A 20,141-nucleotide genomic window follows, 5' to 3' on the forward strand; every position below is an offset into this window, starting at 1 on the left:
GAAGCGAGGCATGAATCGGTTAGCCACAAACAAACGAGTCAAAATTTCCATCTCACGTCTTTTTTAAGCCCACAACCACGCGAGAAAAACACATGAGAACACACATTTATTAAACCCTCAGAGAAGCTACATCATCCCTGCAGAAGCTGATAAATATGAATAGATATTGATGAGCTGATGTGCATTAACATACTTACAGCAAGAAAACACTTTTAGACTCCAGATAAAATAGGATGAGATTTTTGAGTCATGTGGGTCAATTTTATCATAAAGAGATTAAAATATAAATGCTTTGAACGTGTGGGCGTACTCTGAGGTACTCTGGGGAGCAGCAGCTGGACGTCAGTGGTTGGACTGGTGGACTACTTCAGGTAAGAGTAGACGACGTCTGGCTCTGGTTTAAAGTCTGCACACAAACACACACAGTTCACACATGACGGTTTTCTCTGTGAGACACGAGACGTTTGATGTCCTGAGCTCGTGTCAGGATGTGGCGGCTCGGCTCTGTACAAAGGTGAAGATAAAAAACAGCTGTACCTCTGCTCTTCTTTGGTCTGCTGGTTATCTGCCCATAACTGATGTCTTCTGTTCTCACTGCTGAGTAGACTGCAGCTGGATCGCTCTCTGCAGACGCAAACAGATACTGTAAAGCATTTTTTTGGTTGTGCAGAGATTAAGAGACAATAACTCTTATAAATAGCAGCAGTATTTTTCCACTTCTTAACACCTCTGCTGTGAAACACAGAGACCACAAAGAACTGGGGGGTGTTGAGGAAGGTGGCCGACCACAAAGCTGCCATCTTCTCTCAGAGCAGACTCACACTCTTCACCACAGAGCACAAAGCAAACACGTTCTCACAGCACGAGCTGTGATCGGCCAAATCAGTACACACTGCGGTGTCCTCAGCATCAGGCTGCAGTTAACTAGAATCAGCAAGAGGAAGTTTCTGCTTTGGTTTCTCTGCAGGAGTTTGAAGAAGTCAGAATGGTTCAACAGATCTAAGATTCTTTAGTCTGTTTAGACGTCTCATAGTCACAATAAATTATTCCTGCTGATCCTGCATGTGTGCGTACCAAAACCAGACAGCAGATATGTGGGCTGCAGATCTGATGATACGGGTACAAAATCGATCATCGACCTGTGACCGAGGGTGTCCTGGTGCCACGTGCACTTATGGACATCCTTATGTTTGAACATAGTGTCCAATCAGAGAACACCGCTCAGGTTCTGATCAGGCTGGCCGTTCCTCCCAATCACGCCCCTCCAGGTCTCTCTGTCATCACCCATGTGAGTACTGAAGTCTCCCAGCAGGACGATGGCATCTCTGGATGGAGCACCCTCAAGCACTTCACCCATACCAGGTTACCACCACCAAGGTGCCGGTGCTCGTGCCAGTGCTGGTGCTGTTCCCAATGAACCAGCGAAACGCTTAAGAACGGGCCCGCATCCCACCATGTTTCTGTGAACTGCTCCTTTACGTATGAGTGTGGGCGGGTCCTCGTCTGGATACGAAGCCGAAGCGCACAAACGTGGGAGAACACGCTCCCCTTTCTGTGCTGCAAATATGTTTTAGGGTCCAAACCAAACTACTGCAGCATCTGTGTGCAGCACAGAGGGAAACACAGACAGAGATTAGAGCAAGATGACAAGTACGCACTTTGTGTCCTTTTATCTGTGATATGAACTGATACAAAGCAGCAAGTTCAGCCTTAGAGCCCAACCTAATTCACAGCCCTGAAAACTGAAGTACAGACAGTTGGAGGCTGAAATATGACACTAATTTTTTTCAGCATTTTTGTTCTCTCATAGCTTCATATGCACTGGAGAAATCCACATGAAGTTTTTAGGGCTGAGAAATATATGGCAGCACAGTGGTGGTTAGCACTGCTGCCTCACAGTTAGAATAACATCTGGAAGGCCTGGGTTCAATTCCACCTTGGCCCAGGCCCCTCCCCTCTCTCTGTGTGGAGTTTGCATGTTCTCCCCGTGTCTGTGTGGGTTTCCTCCCACAGTCCAAAGACATGCACTTACTGGGGTTAGGTTAACTGGCCACTCTAAATTGCCCATAGGTGTGAATGAGAGCACGAGTGTTTGTCTCTCTGTGTTGGCCCTGTGACCTGTTCAGGTGTACCCTGCCTCTCCCCCTATGTCAGCTGGGATAGGCTCCTGCCCCCCTGCGACCCTGAACAGGATAAGTGGAAGAGAATGGATGAAAAATACATTTAAGCTCTGTTAAAAACTGAGACACAATCTGTTTTTGTTTAGCAAGCTCCCGACCACCTGTAGATTTAATATCTCAGATGTAGAAAAAGAAAAGTTCACAAAGAGCATTCTGTGTAATCTTTGATCATATCACCATGTGGAACAGATGCCTGAAAAATGACACGAATCTGTGTTTCCAGATGTTCTAAACATGATCAACATTTTACATGATCATTTTAGCTACATGTCTCTATTGCTGCAGGTCTGCTGCACTTGGGACATACTGGACAGATACTGTCTCAGAGACAGGACGTGTCAGAGGAGCAGGAAGAAGTGGCTGTAACAAGAGAGGTCTGTGGATCTGTGCTTGGACAGCTGCCTCTGTGACCAGGAACCAGAGTAATGGAAGACAGTGGATGGATGCAAACAAATGACTTGTTACTTTGGAACAGTTCATTATGTTGCATGAACAGGTTATTCTCTTGTGGGATCAAATTGTTATCTTGTGTGCAAAGTAATGATCTTGTTTATTATAATTTCCAAAATTTGTGACTTTTATAAATTATATCCAATAATTGCACAAACCAGTAAAACTCAAAGTATTCTCATGAGCCTCGTGCTAAGATGTTAGCATGGTGCTAGCATGGTGAATATGATTAATATAGCTGTTAAAAGCCTCAGAGTGAGAGTGCAGAACTGAAGCAGTGATGAGCAGCTGTACCTCTGATCTTTGACTTGTTTCGCTTCTCTTTGATGATGATTTGTTCATAACTGGCGCCGTCAGTTCTCACTGCTGAGTACACTGTAGGTGGATCCCTCTCTGCACACACATCAGTGAGATGAATGATTTAAAGTGTCACACAGATATGAAGCAGTGAGGTCATTTACAACACAAACTGTGGATAACACAGGAGTTCATGCAGTTACCAATCATTGTTCTCTCTTTAACACCCAGCGCTGCAGCTGAAGTGTTAGCCTTATATGTCACAAACAGGATGTTGAAAAACTGCAGCACTGTTAGCTTCAGTCAGCCACAGACCACAAACACACAGTCCAGCACATGAAGAACACACAACACACAGCAGCAGACTTGAAAGCCAAACATTCACATCTGAGTGAGATGATCCAGATGATCATCTCAGGACAACAGAATCAAACCAAATAAAAACAAGAGAGTGTCAAAGGCAGAAAGCACAAAGTTAAACTTTTAAAAATGTTAACAACTGTCATTTCAGGGTTAAAATCTCTCTTTGTGTTACTGTTACAACACCACACATTTTTACACTTCTCTCTCCCTCACATGCTCCATAATTTCCTCTTGTATCATATAAATCAACTATAAGAACAGCAGATAGCATTACAGGGAAATCATTCACAGGTGGAAAGATGTATCAAATGTTGTAAATACAACGTCTAATTACTTTATGAATAAAACCATAAACTATTTGAAAATTTAAACTGTGGCCATATTTATGACTGTTTACAAAGGAAAGAAAATTCTTCAGGTAAAATAAATCAGATTCACCTTCTTGAATGAACGTATGTCAAATCACACATTTTCAGCCATGAATTTGACTCAGACTTCAGAAAGTCATGGTTCTGAGCCCCAGTGTTTTATGTTTGTGTAGATGAAGTCTGTAGTTTAATTTCTCTAGTTGTGTTTCTAAGTTTGCTTACAGTTTAGGTTCTTTTAAGTTATAAGTCTTATAAGTTTATCATAATTTTCTGTTTATAGTTATTTAGTTCCTGTCTGTGTTCTCCCTCCTGTGTCTAGTCTTCTGTGTTTGTGTTTCTGGTGTGTGTGTCTTCCCTGTGTAGTTAAATGTGTAGATTCCCTCTGTGTGCCAGACTCCCGTATGTCGAGTCTTCATGTGTCATATTTGGCCACTTCCTGTTTTACTTTGACAGTCTCTTGTCCCGTGTGCTTTGTGTTTAGTTTTGCTTCCTGTGTCTCATTAGTGTATTTGTTTCACCTGTGCTCCAAACCTGTTCACTTTCTTTTCTGCCATAATTAAGGATCATTTAGTTAATACAGCACTGCCTGCTCTGAGTCCTGTTTTCAGGTCCTCACCTTCACTCACACCACACAGTTCTGCTCACTCATGCTGTGACAGTCTGAAATTACTCACAAGTTTTCTTTTATTTCTTAGTTTAATTTTTTCAGTCATGGCTGTTGGTGTACAAGTGTTACTGTTTCAGTCTCCTGGATGTAACATTTATAATCGTCACTTGTTATCAGTTCTAAACTATGAGAACTGGCAAAATACTGAACCCCAAATACCCCATGATGCACCTGGGTTTGCAGAGATCTGTGTGTAGATGCTGCTTGCAGTGTAAAAACTGCTTTGACTGCAAGGCAACAGTAATATATTACCTCTGTGGTGGCTGGTTGGTTGTTGATGTAATATATTGATGTCACTGTACGTGATGTCGTCCTTTGCAGCTTTGCCTCGACCTGCTGAAAGAAATCAAATTTAACAACAAAATGTTTTACTGCAAAAGCTCTAAATGAACTTTTAATATAAAAAAATCTGGAAAAATATTTTTAGATTTGTAATGAGTAAAAACTAGGAGTAAAATGTAAATAAATTAAGTAAAAAAAAATCATCCTGAAAAAAAAAATAGATTATTCAGCAAAACTAAACTACAAGTCTCACCTTTAGCTGTTCTACCAAAACGTCGTCTCAGCAGCAGAACCAGTAACACCAGCAGAACCACAACACAGACTGATCCAACAGAGGAGACAGACACAACTACAGGAGAGAGTGATGAAGAAATGGTGATAGAGGTGGAACCAGAAGGAGATGTGGATGTAGGTGGAGGTGTGGTGGTGTGTCTCTCTAAAATAAAGCAAACACAGTCATTAAGTTCTGGTCACATTGTGAATGTTGAAACCTGCAGAAACACAGACAGGTGAGTGTGTCACCTGTGACAGTGATCCAGCTGGATGGAGACTCTCCATGACCGCTGATGTCACACTTGTAGAGGCCTTCATCAGACCTGGAAACATGCTGGATGGTCATGTGACCTGTAGGCTGCTTCCTGATGAGGGAGCCATCTTTATAGAAAGCAGCTGGGAGGTTGGAGGGAGTGGTCTTTGTTTGACAGAGCAGAGTGACGTCATCTCCCTCCATCACAGGGAGGACAGGACTCTGCAGGATCACTGATCCACCTCAACACAGAGACAAACTACAGCATTTCATCCATTTACACACAGCTTCATCAACACTAACTCCACACACTCAGCTTACCAGAGACTGTGAGATTAACCATGTTACTGATGGCACCCTCTCTGGACTCACACCAGTAAACTCCACTGTCTGATTGGACAGTTGCACTGATGTTACAGGAAGAACCAGACCATCTCCCCCACTCAGCTCCACACTGAGTCCTGTGTTTTTTTGTTGTGTTCCTCCTCAGAGTCCATCCAGCAGAGCTGTCGTCCTCCTCACAGCTCAGAGACACAAAGTCTCCTTCAAAGAACTGAGAGCTGCTGGGACTCACAGTCAGACGAGCTGTGAGGGTTACAATGAAACATGAAGCCAAACAGGTCATATTAGTGAGCATTGATCAGGTTGAAGCTGTGACAGAAGAAGGTTACTGACCTTGGTTTGTTGTGCAGCTCAGCAGTGAGATCAGAACTAAAGAGAAATGACACTCAGGTTGGTTTGACATGAACACACAAAGGTGATCACTCAGAACAACTTTGTATTGATTTACAGTGATGCTTCCCTCTGAGAGGAGCAGAGAGCCAAAGCAGGTCAGAAAATGGTGCCCGTAGTCTAACAGAGGCTCCAGGATTGAACTTTTCATCCTCACAGTGACACAATTATAAAATCAAACTGATCACAACATTTTGGACTTCATGCTCCACTAATGGAGTTCCTGCTGAACCAGGAAACGCTTAAAGTTACAGTATCATTATGACAGGAGGATTTACACAATCCCACTTTAACTGGTGTGTGTCCGCTGCACTGTTCTGTTCACACAATCAGCAACATTTGATTGAAGCTTCTCACTGTTAGATTCATCAGTAACATTGTTACACTTCCTCCTCAGACCTGCAGTTGGTCCTCATGGTGTTTGAACTTGAATTCAGCCTGATTAGTTTTTCATGTCTTCTCCTCCATCATCAGTTATCAGGAGAGCAGACAGTCAAAGGTCAATAATTCAAACAAACACAGAGATTCTACTTACAGAGCAGACACAGCACAGATGTTTCCTTCATCGTCCTTCTCACTCATTTGAGCTTTTTTTCATTTCTCTCACTGACACCAAGTAAAGCCCCGCCCTCTTCCTCTGAGCACCAGCTTTACTATTGGTGCAGAGGCAGTGAGGGAGTGTGGTGGGGGGGAGGGGGGCAGTGCATAAGTCTTGGTCCAGCCCTCATGTCTTCATATTTGGCCTCCAAGCAGCCAGACTCTCATCATGTTGAAGGTTCTTCAGCAGCAGTTCTTCAGGCTCTCTGAGAGTCTCTCAGTTTCTCTGCTTTACAAACACGTTTTCCTCTCATTTTCAGTCCACTTCTGCTTCTTGAGCCTCTTCTAAATGTTTCTGTGGTTCACACTGACCTGTGAGTCCTTCCAGCAGAAAGCATCAGGATGAACCAGTGTTGTTTCATCACAGAAACACATCATTGTTCTCATTTCTTTAGTTGAAGCTTCAAAAATGTCAAACACAGTTTTAAAGGCATAAAATAGTCTTTTTGTACCAATCAGCTGATTCCCAATCAGCTGTTAGCTGAAAGCCTGACAGTCCTTCAGCTGGTCTGAAAATCATGGCAGCAGGTCTGATGGAGGGATGAACCCACATCTGACATTTTTGATTCCCATCATCATCAGTATGCTCAGAGGAGGTCAGCAGAGGTCAGCAGTGAGAATTTGCATCCATCTCTAAAACAGGGTGGAGGCTCTGTCATGGTCTGGGCTGCATTTCAGCCAATGGGGTTGGAGGTCTGTTCAAATCTGATGGAATGATGAACCCAGAAAAGAACCATCAGAGTTTGATCCAGCATGAAGAACCATGTGTAAACTCTCTGATGGGCTTCAGCTTCATCTGCAGCCTGACAATGAGCCCAAACACTCACACATGCAGTAAAAACATCCTGGATATAAAAACACTCAGAGGAACACCATCAGTCACAGATCGGCCCCCCAGAGCCCGGACCTCTGCATTACTGCAGCAGTGTGGACCGTGAACACTCTGAGGGATAATGTGAGCACTTCCTCACTGCTGATTGTTTCTTCACTCAGAGCAGACGAGCTTCATTTTCTCAGCAGGAGGTTGTTTCATCATCTTTGTGTGTCTTTGTGGAACAATAAGAAACTGTTATCAGTTTAGTTGTGGGCAGTTTGTCGCTGTGTTCTCAGGCTGCTGAGAACGTGTTTGTGTTATGAAGCGTTGAAGGCTGCCTCAGTGTGGAGCTGATGGAGGCCTCAGGCTGTCACAGAGAAGGAAGTGAAAGTGTGACACAGAGACGTTACAGCCTTCTTATTATAGTCTTCTCTGCTCTGCTGGGACCAATAATCACTGCTCAATACTGACAAGTTATTCTGGATCTGAGGAGATGGGAACGTGTTTCATAATCAACGTGACCTTTGAGCATGGAGGTCAGCTCCTCATCGCCCTCTGCTGGTTACTGTGTGAGCTCAGCTGTTTTATTTTGGTCACACAAAGAGAACCCCTGACCTTCTGATTGCTGCATCAGCACCCTCTGTCTCATGCATCATTAACTGTGTTGTCTTAAATTAGCACAGTCATCACTGAGGATCTAATCCCTCTGCGGTCTCTACACAGAGGGCAGAGCCGCTCAGCAGCAGCAGATTGTTTTCCAGGAATGAAAGAATATTTGGATCCATGAAGTGAACTGGAATCATTTCCCTGCAGACAAACAGAGTCAGAGAGCTTCAAGAAGCTCTCACACTGACCATCATGGTTCTGCTTCCTCTTTGGTTCATCATGTCTGATGTTGGGAATTATCCCTCTCACAGAGTTTCCTGTGTCGTGTTTGCAGCATTAACTACACTTTTGTCATGACCTTTGACCTTTATTCATCAGCCCAAACTGATGTGAGTTCACAGACAGAGTGAAGTGGGAGCTCTCTGCTCATCACCCTGTGTCAATGAAACCAGTTCACTTCCTGTTATTGTTCCCTCTGAGTGCCCAGGTGTTCCCATATATGGGCAGAGCAGGAAAACAGGAATGTGTTGCTGTGGTTATGGCTCAGGTGCAGGGAGTGTCGACACGGAAACTCAGGACAGTCTGTTTGCTGCTGACTGTTTGGTGCAGAGGTCACTTTATCTTCAGACTGGAACTTGTGATGTTTCATGTCCTCATTTTTAGATTTAGATTTAGATTTAGATTTTGTTTGTGTGGAATAAAAGCAGACGGGAACACCAAGATCACACTTTTCCTCTGTCAGTGGATCATTTTCCTCCTGAGGATCAGCAGAGTGTTTGAGGCTCTCAGAGCTCCTTCACATCAACAGTAAGTGTTTAAAATGACCTCTTTCAGCCTTTTAGCTGATCTGACTGAAGTCTGTGAGCTTCAGTGGATTAACAGATTGTTCATGTTAATGAAGCAGGATTAAAGCTTCACTTTACTGCTTCCTGTTACACATGAAGCTCAGATGTCACATCATCAGATTCAATGAATGCAGTGTGTTTGATCACCTGAAGAAGCAACAGCTGTCAGACTTTATCTGAACAGTAGAAGAAGATCAGCTCAATCAGAGAATCACAGTTATGTGATTTAGAAGAAGAGCTGCAGCAGCTGCTCTCTCTGCAGGCTGTTTGCTGCTCGTCTCTACATGTTGGACATGGGGGCGGTGCTCCTGCTGCTGTGTCACATACTAACAGATACCTGCACAGGTGCTGACAGGCTCACCTGACCGGTCTGAGGGCTGTTTTAACTTGTCCTCAACAGGTACATGCATCAGGTACTACTCTGTCAGCCACAGACTGGGCCTGATGTACTCAGTGGGGGAAACTGAGTAAAGCTGATCTGGTTGATCCATTAACAATGTGATACTTTATGTACAAAGATGAACTCAGGTGCATTCTGTAAATATCAGCATGGATTTAAGTGTGAATGAAGCTGCTGCTGCTGCGTCTGACGGAGAGACAAAATCCAAAAACTCATAATCCGGCGGAACAGCTGTCTCTAACAGTGGAGAGGATAAGATAAGATAAGATAAGATAGTGTTTATTCGTCACATGCACAGTTATACACAGTACAATGCACAGTGAAATGTATTTTGTACCTGCAACCATATATACACACACATATAAATGAGAAGAATAAAAATAAAAAAAAGTAATTCACACTATACACTATACTCTATATACTATACACTATACACACTTTTATAAATTATAATATTTACATTGTGCAATAATGGCCCAGTTAGGGCTCAGAGTTGAGCAGACGGATGGCTTGTGGGTAAAAACTCTTCTTCAACCTTTCAGTCTTAGCCTTCAGGCAGCGGTAACGCCGGCCTGATGGGAGCAGGGAGAAGAGAGAGTGTCCGGGGTGGCTGGGCTGTTTTAGGATCTTCATGGCCCTCAGCCTGCACTGCTTGGTGTAAATGTCCTGCAGGTTGGGGAGGGTGGTTCTGATCGTCCGTTCAGCTGAACGAACCACCCTTTTTAGGGCCATGAAGTCCTGCTTGGTGCAGTTTCCCATCCAGGTGGTGATGCTCCCACGCATGATGCTCTCGATGGTGCAGGTGTAAAAGTTCCTGAGCACCTTGAGTGGGAGCTTGAAGTCTCTCAGCCGCCTGAGGAGGTAGAGACGCTGTCTGGCCTTCTTCACAGTGATGTTTATGTGATGAGTCCAGGACAGGTCCTGTGAGATGGTCACTCCCAGGTATTTGAAAGTGTCCACTCTTTCCACCTCAGCACCACTGATGATAAGTGGATGGTAGTCCCTCTGCTGCTTCCTGCTGAAGTCCACGATCAGTTCCTTCGTTTTGCTGACGTTGAGCAGGAGGTGGTTCTCCTGGCACCAGTTCTCCAGGCGGGAGACCTCTCTCCTGTAGGCTGTCTCCTCATTGTGAGAGATTAGTCCCACAACAGCAGTGTCGTCAGCAAACTTGATGATGACGTTGGACTCTGACACCGAAGGAGGAACAGGAGGAGCACTGCCAGAGCCCTGCAAAATGACCTCCGGCAGGCCACAAATGTGCATGTGTCTGCACAAACGGTTAGAAACCGACTCCATGAGGATGGTATGCGGGCCCAATGTCCACAGATGGGGGTTGTGCTCACAGCCCAACACCGTGCAGGATGCTTGGCATTTGCCAGAGAACACCAGGATTGGCAAATTCGCCACTGGCGCCCTGTGCTCTTCACAGATGAAAGCAGGTTCACACTGAGCACATGTGACAGATGTGACAGAGTCTGGAGACGCTGTGGAGAGCCATCTGCTGCCTGCAACATCCTTCAGCATGACCGGTTTGGCAGTGGGTCAGTAATGGTGTGGGGTGGCATTTTTTTTTTTGGAGGGCTGCACAGCCCTCCATGTGCTCGCCAGAGGTAGCATGACTGCCATTAGGTACCGAGATGAGATCCTCAGACCCCTTGTGAAACCATATGCTGGTGCGGTTGGCACGGCGTTCCTCCTAATGCAGAACAATGCTAGACCTCATGTGGCTGGAGTGTGTCAGCAGTTCCTGCAGGATGAAGGCATTGAAGCTATGGACTGGCCCGCCCGTTCCCCAGACCTGAATCCGATTGAGCACATCTGGGACATCATATATATATATATATATATATATATATATATATATATATACATATATATATATATACATATATATATATATATATACATACATATATATACATATATATACATACATATATATATACACATATATATATACATACATATATATACATATATATACATACATACATATATATACATATATATACATACATATATATATATATATATGTATGGCAGAAGGGCGTGACTCTGCCGTCTCAATATCAAGTCTCAATATCAAGTTTTCTACCATATTACATGTGTATTACATGAGAAAAGGGAAGCGGTTTTCACGGCTGTGAATTAGGTTGGGCTCTAAGGCTGAACTTGCTGCTTGGTATCAGTTCATATCACAGATAAAAGGACACAAAGTGTGAAACGCGGTGGGAACGCGGGCCCGTTCTTAAGCGTTTTGCCGGTTCATTTGGGAACAGCACGGGCACCGGCACCGGTGGTGGAAAAGGGGTATGTGGTTTAGAAGGTAGACGGGGCTTTGTGCTGAGACATGAGCTAGAGCACATGTGTCAAACTCAAGGCCCGCGGGCCAAATCTGCACTTTTTCCTGATAAACTGGACACACTGCGCAGTTTATGCAGCGTTTTTCCACATATGAAGCACAAAATTCACATCACAATTTTTACCTGAAACATTAGCAAATTTTCAACCACTTGAAATATTCTCATTTTTCCTGATGACATTTTTGAAGAAAATTGTAATTTTAGATTTTATTTAATGTGTTGAGGGAAAAGTTGCTGTATCCTGACCATTCAAATCATATTGCTGATTAAAATGATTTTTTAATTCTGTTCGGCCCGCAACTCAGACTGTGGCTTCAATTTTGGCCCTTCATATGATTGAGTTTGAGCTGGAGGGAAGTCCAGTTTGATGTTCATGAGTTTGTAGTTCAGACACTAAAACATTTTCAGCTCTCTGCTGAGAAGCTGAAAATTTTCACTGTTTTTGTAACAAAAAAAAAAGGTAACAATTAAGAAGAATTTTTGCTATGTCTGCTGCTGGTATTTAGTTTCTGGAGTGATTATTTAAATAAATAGTCTTCAGTCTCAGGCACATCCTGTCCTGAAGCCTTTCTGGGCTGTTCTCAGCAGCTGGATGACGTCCCTGCTGTTTTTAGCCTGTGGTCGTTCACTCGTTTCTGCACTGAAGCGAGGCATGAATCGGTTAGCCACAAACAAACGAGTCAAAATTTCCATCTCACGTCTTTTTTAAGCCCACAACCACGCGAGAAAAACACATGAGAACACACATTTATTAAACCCTCAGAGAAGCTACATCATCCCTGCAGAAGCTGATAAATATGAATAGATATTGATGAGCTGATGTGCATTAACATACTTACAGCAAGAAAACACTTTTACACTCCAGATAAAATAGGATGAGATTTTTGAGTCATGTGGGTCAATTTTATCATAAAGAGATTAAAATATAAATGCTTTGAACGTGTGGGCGTACTCTGAGGTACTCTGGGGAGCAGCAGCTGGACGTCAGTGGTTGGACTGGTGGACTACTTCAGGTAAGAGTAGACGACGTCTGGCTCTGGTTTAAAGTCTGCACACAAACACACACAGTTCACACATGACGGTTTTCTCTGTGAGACACGAGACGTTTGATGTCCTGAGCTCGTGTCAGGATGTGGCGGCTCGGCTCTGTACAAAGGTGAAGATAAAAAACAGCTGTACCTCTGCTCTTCTTTGGTCTGCTGGTTATCTGCCCATAACTGATGTCTTCTGTTCTCACTGCTGAGTAGACTGCAGCTGGATCGCTCTCTGCAGACGCAAACAGATACTGTAAAGCATTTTTTTGATTGTGCAGAGATTAAGAGACAATAACTCTTATAAATAGCAGCAGTATTTTTCCACTTCTTAACACCTCTGCTGTGAAACACAGAGACCACAAAGAACTGGGGGGTGTTGAGGAAGGTGGCCGACCACAAAGCTGCCATCTTCTCTCAGAGCAGACTCACACTCTTCACCACAGAGCACAAAGCAAACACGTTCTCACAGCACGAGCTGTGATCGGCCAAATCAGTACACACTGCGGTGTCCTCAGCATCAGGCTGCAGTTAACTAGAATCAGCAAGAGGAAGTTTCTGCTTTGGTTTCTCTGCAGGAGTTTGAAGAAGTCAGAATGGTTCAACAGATCTAAGATTCTTTAGTCTGTTTAGACATCTCATAGTCACAATAAATTATTCCTGCTGATCCTGCATGTGTGCGTACCAAACCAGACAGCAGATATGTGGGCTGCAGATCTGATGATACGGGTACAAAATCGATCATCGACCTGTGACCGAGGGTGTCCTGGTGCCACGTGCACTTATGGACATCCTTATGTTTGAACATAGTGTCCAATCAGAGAACACCGCTCAGGTTCTGATCAGGCTGGCCGTTCCTCCCAATCACGCCCCTCCAGGTCTCTCTGTCATCACCCATGTGAGTACTGAAGTCTCCCAGCAGGACGATGGCATCTCTGGATGGAGCACCCTCAAGCACTTCACCCATACCAGGTTACCACCACCAAGGTGCCGGTGCTCGTGCCAGTGCTGGTGCTGTTCCCAATGAACCAGCGAAACGCTTAAGAACGGGCCCGCATCCCACCATGTTTCTGTGAACTGCTCCTTTACGTATGAGTGTGGGCGGGTCCTCGTCTGGATACGAAGCCGAAGCGCACAAACGTGGGAGAACACGCTCCCCTTTCTGTGCTGCAAATATGTTTTAGGGTCCAAACCAAACTACTGCAGCATCTGTGTGCAGCACAGAGGGAAACACAGACAGAGATTAGAGCAAGACGACAAGTACGCACTTTGTGTCCTTTTATCTGTGATATGAACTGATACAAAGCAGCAAGTTCAGCCTTAGAGCCCAACCTAATTCACAGCCCTGAAAACTGAAGTACAGACAGTTGGAGGCTGAAATATGACACTAATTTTTTTCAGCATTTTTGTTCTCTCATAGCTTCATATGCACTGGAGAAATCCACATGAAGTTTTTAGGGCTGAGAAATATACAGCAGCGCAGTGGTGGTTAGCACTGCTGCCTCACAGTTAGAATAACATCTGGAAGGCCTGGGTTCAATTCCACCTTGGCCCAGGCCCCTCCCTCCCTTTCTCTCTCTGTGTGGAGTTTGCATGTTCTCCCCGTGTCTGTGTGGGTTTCCTCCCACAGTCCAAAGACATGCACTTACTGGGGTTAGGTTAACTGGCCACTCTAAATTGCCCATAGGTGTGAATGAGAGCACGAGTGTTTGTCTCTCTGTGTTGGCCCTGTGACCTGTTCAGGTGTACCCTGCCTCTCCCCCTATGTCAGCTGGGATAGGCTCCTGCCCCCCTGCGACCCTGAACAGGATAAGTGGAAGAGAATGGATGAAAAATACATTTAAGCTCTGTTAAAAACTGAGACACAATCTGTTTTTGTTTAGCAAGCTCCCGACCACCTGTAGATTTAATATCTCAGATGTAGAAAAAGAAAAGTTCACAAAGAGCATTCTGTGTAATCTTTGATCATATCACCATGTGGAACAGATGCCTGAAAAATGACACGAATCTGTGTTTCCAGATGTTCTAAACATGATCAACATTTTACATGATCATTTTAGCTACATGTCTCTATTGCTGCAGGTCTGCTGCACTTGGGACATACTGGACAGATACTGTCTCAGAGACAGGACGTGTCAGAGGAGCAGGAAGAAGTGGCTGTAACAAGAGAGGTCTGTGGATCTGTGCTTGGACAGCTGCCTCTGTGACCAGGAACCAGAGTAATGGAAGACAGTGGATGGATGCAAACAAATGACTTGTTACTTTGGAACAGTTCATTATGTTGCATGAACAGGTTATTCTCTTGTGGGATCAAATTGTTATCTTGTGTGCAAAGTAATGATCTTGTTTATTATAATTTCCAAAATTTGTGACTTTTATAAATTATATCCAATAATTGCACAAACCAGTAAAACTCAAAGTATTCTCATGAGCCTCGTGCTAAGATGTTAGCATGGTGCTAGCATGGTGAATATGATTAATATAGCTGTTAAAAGCCTCAGAGTGAGAGTGCAGAACTGAAGCAGTGATGAGCAGCTGTACCTCTGATCTTTGACTTGTTTCGCTTCTCTTTGATGATGATTTGTTCATAACTGGCGCCGTCAGTTCTCACTGCTGAGTACACTGTAGGTGGATCCCTCTCTGCACACACATCAGTGAGAGGAATGACTTAAAGTGTCACACAGATATGAAGCAGTGAGGTCATTTACAACACAAACTGTGGATAACACAGGAGTTCATGCAGTTACCAATCATTGTTCTCTCTTTAACACCCAGCGCTGCAGCTGAAGTGTTAGCCTTATATGTCACAAACAGGATGTTGAAAAACTGCAGCACTGTTAGCTTCAGTCAGCCACAGACCACAAACACACAGTCCAGCACATGAAGAACACACAACACACAGCAGCAGACTTGAAAGCCAAACATTCACATCTGAGTGAGATGATCCAGATGATCATCTCAGGACAACAGAATCAAACCAAATAAAAACAAGAGAGTGTCAAAGGCAGAAAGCACAAAGTTAAACTTTTAAAAATGTTAACAACTGTCATTTCAGGGTTAAAATCTCTCTTTGTGTTACTGTTACAACACCACACATTTTTACACTTCTCTCTCCCTCACATGCTCCATAATTTCCTCTTGTATCATATAAATCAACTATAAGAACAGCAGATAGCATTACAGGGAAATCATTCACAGGTGGAAAGATGTATCAAATGTTGTAAATACAACGTCTAATTACTTTATGAATAAAACCATAAACTATTTGAAAATTTAAACTGTGGCCATATTTATGACTGTTTACAAAGGAAAGAAAATTCTTCAGGTAAAATAAATCAGATTCACCTTCTTGAATGAACGTATGTCAAATCACACATTTTCAGCCATGAATTTGACTCAGACTTCAGAAAGTCATGGTTCTGAGCCCCAGTGTTTTATGTTTGTGTAGATGAAGTCTGTAGTTTAATTTCTCTAGTTGTGTTTCTAAGTTTGCTTACAGTTTAGGTTCTTTTAAGTTATAAGTCTTATAAGTTTATCATAATTTTCTGTTTATAGTTATTTAGTTCCTGTCTGTGTTCTCCCTCCTGTGTCTAGTCTTCTGTGTTTGTGTTTCTGGTGTGTGTGTCTTCCCTGTGTAGTTAAATGTGTAGATTCCCTCTGTGTGCCAGACTCCCGTATGTCGAGTCTTCATGTGTCATATTTGGCCACTTCCTGTTTTACTTTGACAGTCTCTTGTCCCGTGTGCTTTGTGTTTAGTTTTGCTTCCTGTGTCTCAGTGTATTTGTTTCACCTGTGCTCCAAACCTGTTCACTTTCTTTTCTGCCATAATTAAGGATCATTTAGTTAATACAGCACTGCCTGCTCTGAGTCCTGTTTTCAGGTCCTCACCTTCACTCACACCACACAGTTCTGCTCACTCATGCTGTGACAGTCTGAAATTACTCACAAGTTTTCTTTTATTTCTTAGTTTAATTTTTTCAGTCATGGCTGTTGGTGTACAAGTGTTACTGTTTCAGTCTCCTGGATGTAACATTTATAATCGTCACTTGTTATCAGTTCTAAACTATGAGAACTGGCAAAATACTGAACCCCAAATACCCCATGATGCACCTGGGTTTGCAGAGATCTGTGTGTAGATGCTGCTTGCAGTGTAAAAACTGCTTTGACTGCAAGGCAACAGTAATATATTACCTCTGTGGTGGCTGGTTGGTTGTTGATGTAATATATTGATGTCACTGTACGTGATGTCGTCCTTTGCAGCTTTGCCTCGACCTGCTGAAAGAAATCAAATTTAACAACAAAATGTTTTACTGCAAAAGCTCTAAATGAACTTTTAATATAAAATCTGGAAAAATATTTTTAGATTTGTAATGAGTAAAAACTAGGAGTAAAATGTAAATAAATTAAGTCAAAAAAAATCATCCTGAAAAAAAAAATAGATTATTCAGCAAAACTAAACTACAAGTCTCACCTTTAGCTGTTCTACCAAAACGTCGTCTCAGCAGCAGAACCAGTAACACCAGCAGAACCACAACACAGACTGATCCAACAGAGGACACAGACACAACTACAGGAGAGAGTGATGAAGAAATGGTGATAGAGGTGGAACCAGAAGGAGATGTGGATGTAGGTGGAGGTGTGGATGTAGGTGGAGGTGTGGTGGTGTGTCTCTCTAAAATAAAGCAAACACAGTCATTAAGTTCTGGTCACATTGTGAATGTTGAAACCTGCAGAAACACAGACAGGTGAGTGTGTCACCTGTGACAGTGATCCAGCTGGATGGAGACTCTCCATGACCGCTGATGTCACACTTGTAGAGGCCTTCATCACACCTGGAAACATGCTGGATGGTCATGTGACCTGTAGGCTGCTTCCTGATGAGGGAGCCAGCTTTATAGAAAGCAGCTGGGAGGTTGGAGGGAGTGGTCTTTGTTTGACAGAGCAGAGTGACGTCATCTCCCTCCATCACAGGGAGGACAGGACTCTGCAGGATCACTGATCCACCTCAACACAGAGACAAACTACAGCATTTCATCCATTTACACACAGCTTCATCAACACTAACTCCACACACTCAGCTTACCAGAGACTGTGAGATTAACCATGTTACTGATGGCACCCTCTCTGGACTCACACCAGTAAACTCCACTGTCTGATTGGACAGTTGCACTGATGTTACAGGAAGAACCAGACCATCTCCCCCACTCAGCTCCACACTGAGTCCTGTGTTTTTTTGTTGTGTTTCTCCTCAGAGTCCATCCAGCAGAGCTGTCGTCCTCCTCACAGCTCAGAGACACAAAGTCTCCTTCAAAGAACTGAGAGCTGCTGGGACTCACAGTCAGACGAGCTGTGAGGGTTACAATGAAACATGAAGCCAAACAGGTCATATTAGTGAGCATTTATCAGGTTGAAGCTGTGACAGAAGAAGGTTACTGACCTTGGTTTGTTGTGCAGCTCAGCAGTGAGATCAGAACTAAAGAGAAATGACACTCAGGTTGGTTTGACATGAACACACAAAGGTGATCACTCAGAACAACTTTGTATTGATTTACAGTGATGCTTCCCTCTGAGAGGAGCAGAGAGCCAAAGCAGGTCAGAAAATGGTGCCCGTAGTCTAACAGAGGCTCCAGGATTGAACTTTTCATCCTCACAGTGACACAATTATAAAATCAAACTGATCACAACATTTTGGACTTCATGCTCCACTAATGGAGTTCCTGCTGAACCAGGAAACGCTTAAAGTTACAGTATCATTATGACAGGAGGATTTACACAATCCCACTTTAACTGGTGTGTGTCCGCTGCACTGTTCTGTTCACACAATCAGCAACATTTGATTGAAGCTTCTCACTGTGAGATTCATCAGTAACATTGTTACACTTCCTCCTCAGACCTGCAGTTGGTCCTCATGGTGTTTGAACTTGAATTCAGCCTGATTAGTTTTTCATGTCTTCTCCTCCATCATCAGTTATCAGGAGAGCAGACAGTCAAAGGTCAATAATTCAAACAAACACAGAGATTCTACTTACAGAGCAGACACAGCACAGATGTTTCCTTCATCGTCCTTCTCACTCATTTGAGCTTTTTTTCATTTCTCTCACTGACACCAAGTAAAGCCCCGCCCTCTTCCTTTGAGCACCAGCTTTACTATTGGTGCAGAGGCAGTGAGGGAGTGTGGTGGGGGGGAGGGGGGCAGTGCATAAGTCTTGGTCCAGCCCTCATGTCTTCATATTTGGCCTCCAAGCAGCCAGACTCTCATCATGTTGAAGGTTCTTCAGCAGCAGTTCTTCAGGCTCTCTGAGAGTCTCTCAGTTTCTCTGCTTTACAAACACGTTTTCCTCTCATTCTCAGTCCACTTCTGCTTCCTGAGCCTCTTCTAAATGTTTCTGTGGTTCACACTGACCTGTGAGTCCTTCCAGCAGAAAGCATCAGGATGAACCAGTGTTGTTTCATCACAGAAACACATCATTGTTCTCATTTCTTTAGTTGAAGCTTCAAAAATGTCAAACACAGTTTTAAAGGCATAAAATAGTCTTTTTGTACCAATCAGCTGATTCCCAATCAGCTGTTAGCTGAAAGCCTGACAGTCCTTCAGCTGGTCTGAAAATCATGGCAGCAGGTCTGATGGAGGGATGAACCCACATCTGACATTTTTGATTCACATCATCATCAGTATGCTCAGAGGAGGTCAGCAGAGGTCAGCAGTGAGAATTTGCATCCATCTCTAAAACAGGGTGGAGGCGCTGTCATGGTCTGGGCTGCATTTCAGCCAATGGGGTTGGAGGTCTGTTCAAATCTGATGGAATGATGAACCCAGAAAAGAACCATCAGAGTTTGATCCAGCATGAAGAACCATGTGCAAAGTCTCTGATGGGCTTCAGCTTCATCTGCAGCCTGACAATGAGCCCAAACACTCACACATGCAGTAAAAACATCCTGGATATAAAAACACTCAGAGGAACACCATCAGTCACAGATCGGCCCCCCAGAGCCCGGACCTCTGCATTACTGCAGCAGTGTGGACCGTGAACACTCTGAGGGATAATGTGAGCACTTCCTCACTGCTGATTGTTTCTTCACTCAGAGCAGACGAGCTTCATTTTCTCAGCAGGAGGTTGTTTCATCATCTTTGTGTGTCTTTGTGGAACAATAAGAAACTGTTATCAGTTTAGTTGTGGGCAGTTTGTCGCTGTGTTCTCAGGCTGCTGAGAACGTGTTTGTGTTATGAAGCGTTGAAGGCTGCCTCAGTGTGGAGCTGATGGAGGCCTCAGGCTGTCACAGAGAAGGAAGTGAAAGTGTGACACAGAGACGTTACAGCCTTCTTATTATAGTCTTCTCTGCTCTGCTGGGACCAATAATCACTGCTCAATACTGACAAGTTATTCTGGATCTGAGGAGATGGGAACGTGTTTCATAATCAACGTGACCTTTGAGCATGGAGGTCAGCTCCTCATCGCCCTCTGCTGGTTACTGTGTGAGCTCAGCTGTTTTATTTTGGTCACACAAAGAGAACCCCTGACCTTCTGATTGCTGCATCAGCACCCTCTGTCTCATGCATCATTAACTGTGTTGTCTTAAATTAGCACAGTCATCACTGAGGATCTAATCCCTCTGCGGTCT

At 43.8% G+C, this 20,141-nt stretch overlaps 2 long non-coding RNA genes across 2 annotated transcripts; both read right to left on the reverse strand.

Moving 5' to 3' along the window:
* Nucleotides 1–241: 241 nt before the first annotated feature.
* On the reverse strand, nucleotides 242–4,636 carry LOC115776516 (uncharacterized). The gene is made up of 4 exons (XR_004019474.1): nucleotides 4,578–4,636; nucleotides 2,925–3,023; nucleotides 538–624; nucleotides 242–406 (listed from the first exon to the last, which is right to left on the reverse strand). It is a non-coding gene; the product is annotated as an uncharacterized LOC115776516 (long non-coding RNA).
* A 7,699-nt stretch (nucleotides 4,637–12,335) lies between these two features.
* Nucleotides 12,336–16,771, reverse strand: LOC115776590 (uncharacterized). Its single transcript, XR_004019478.1, has 4 exons — nucleotides 16,713–16,771; nucleotides 15,063–15,161; nucleotides 12,670–12,756; nucleotides 12,336–12,538 (listed from the first exon to the last, which is right to left on the reverse strand). It is a non-coding gene; the product is annotated as an uncharacterized LOC115776590 (long non-coding RNA).
* Nucleotides 16,772–20,141: the final 3,370 nt, after the last annotated feature.

This window comes from Archocentrus centrarchus, unplaced genomic scaffold (assembly GCF_007364275.1).
Source record: "Archocentrus centrarchus isolate MPI-CPG fArcCen1 unplaced genomic scaffold, fArcCen1 scaffold_33_ctg1, whole genome shotgun sequence".
NCBI lineage: Eukaryota > Metazoa > Chordata > Actinopteri > Cichliformes > Cichlidae > Archocentrus > Archocentrus centrarchus.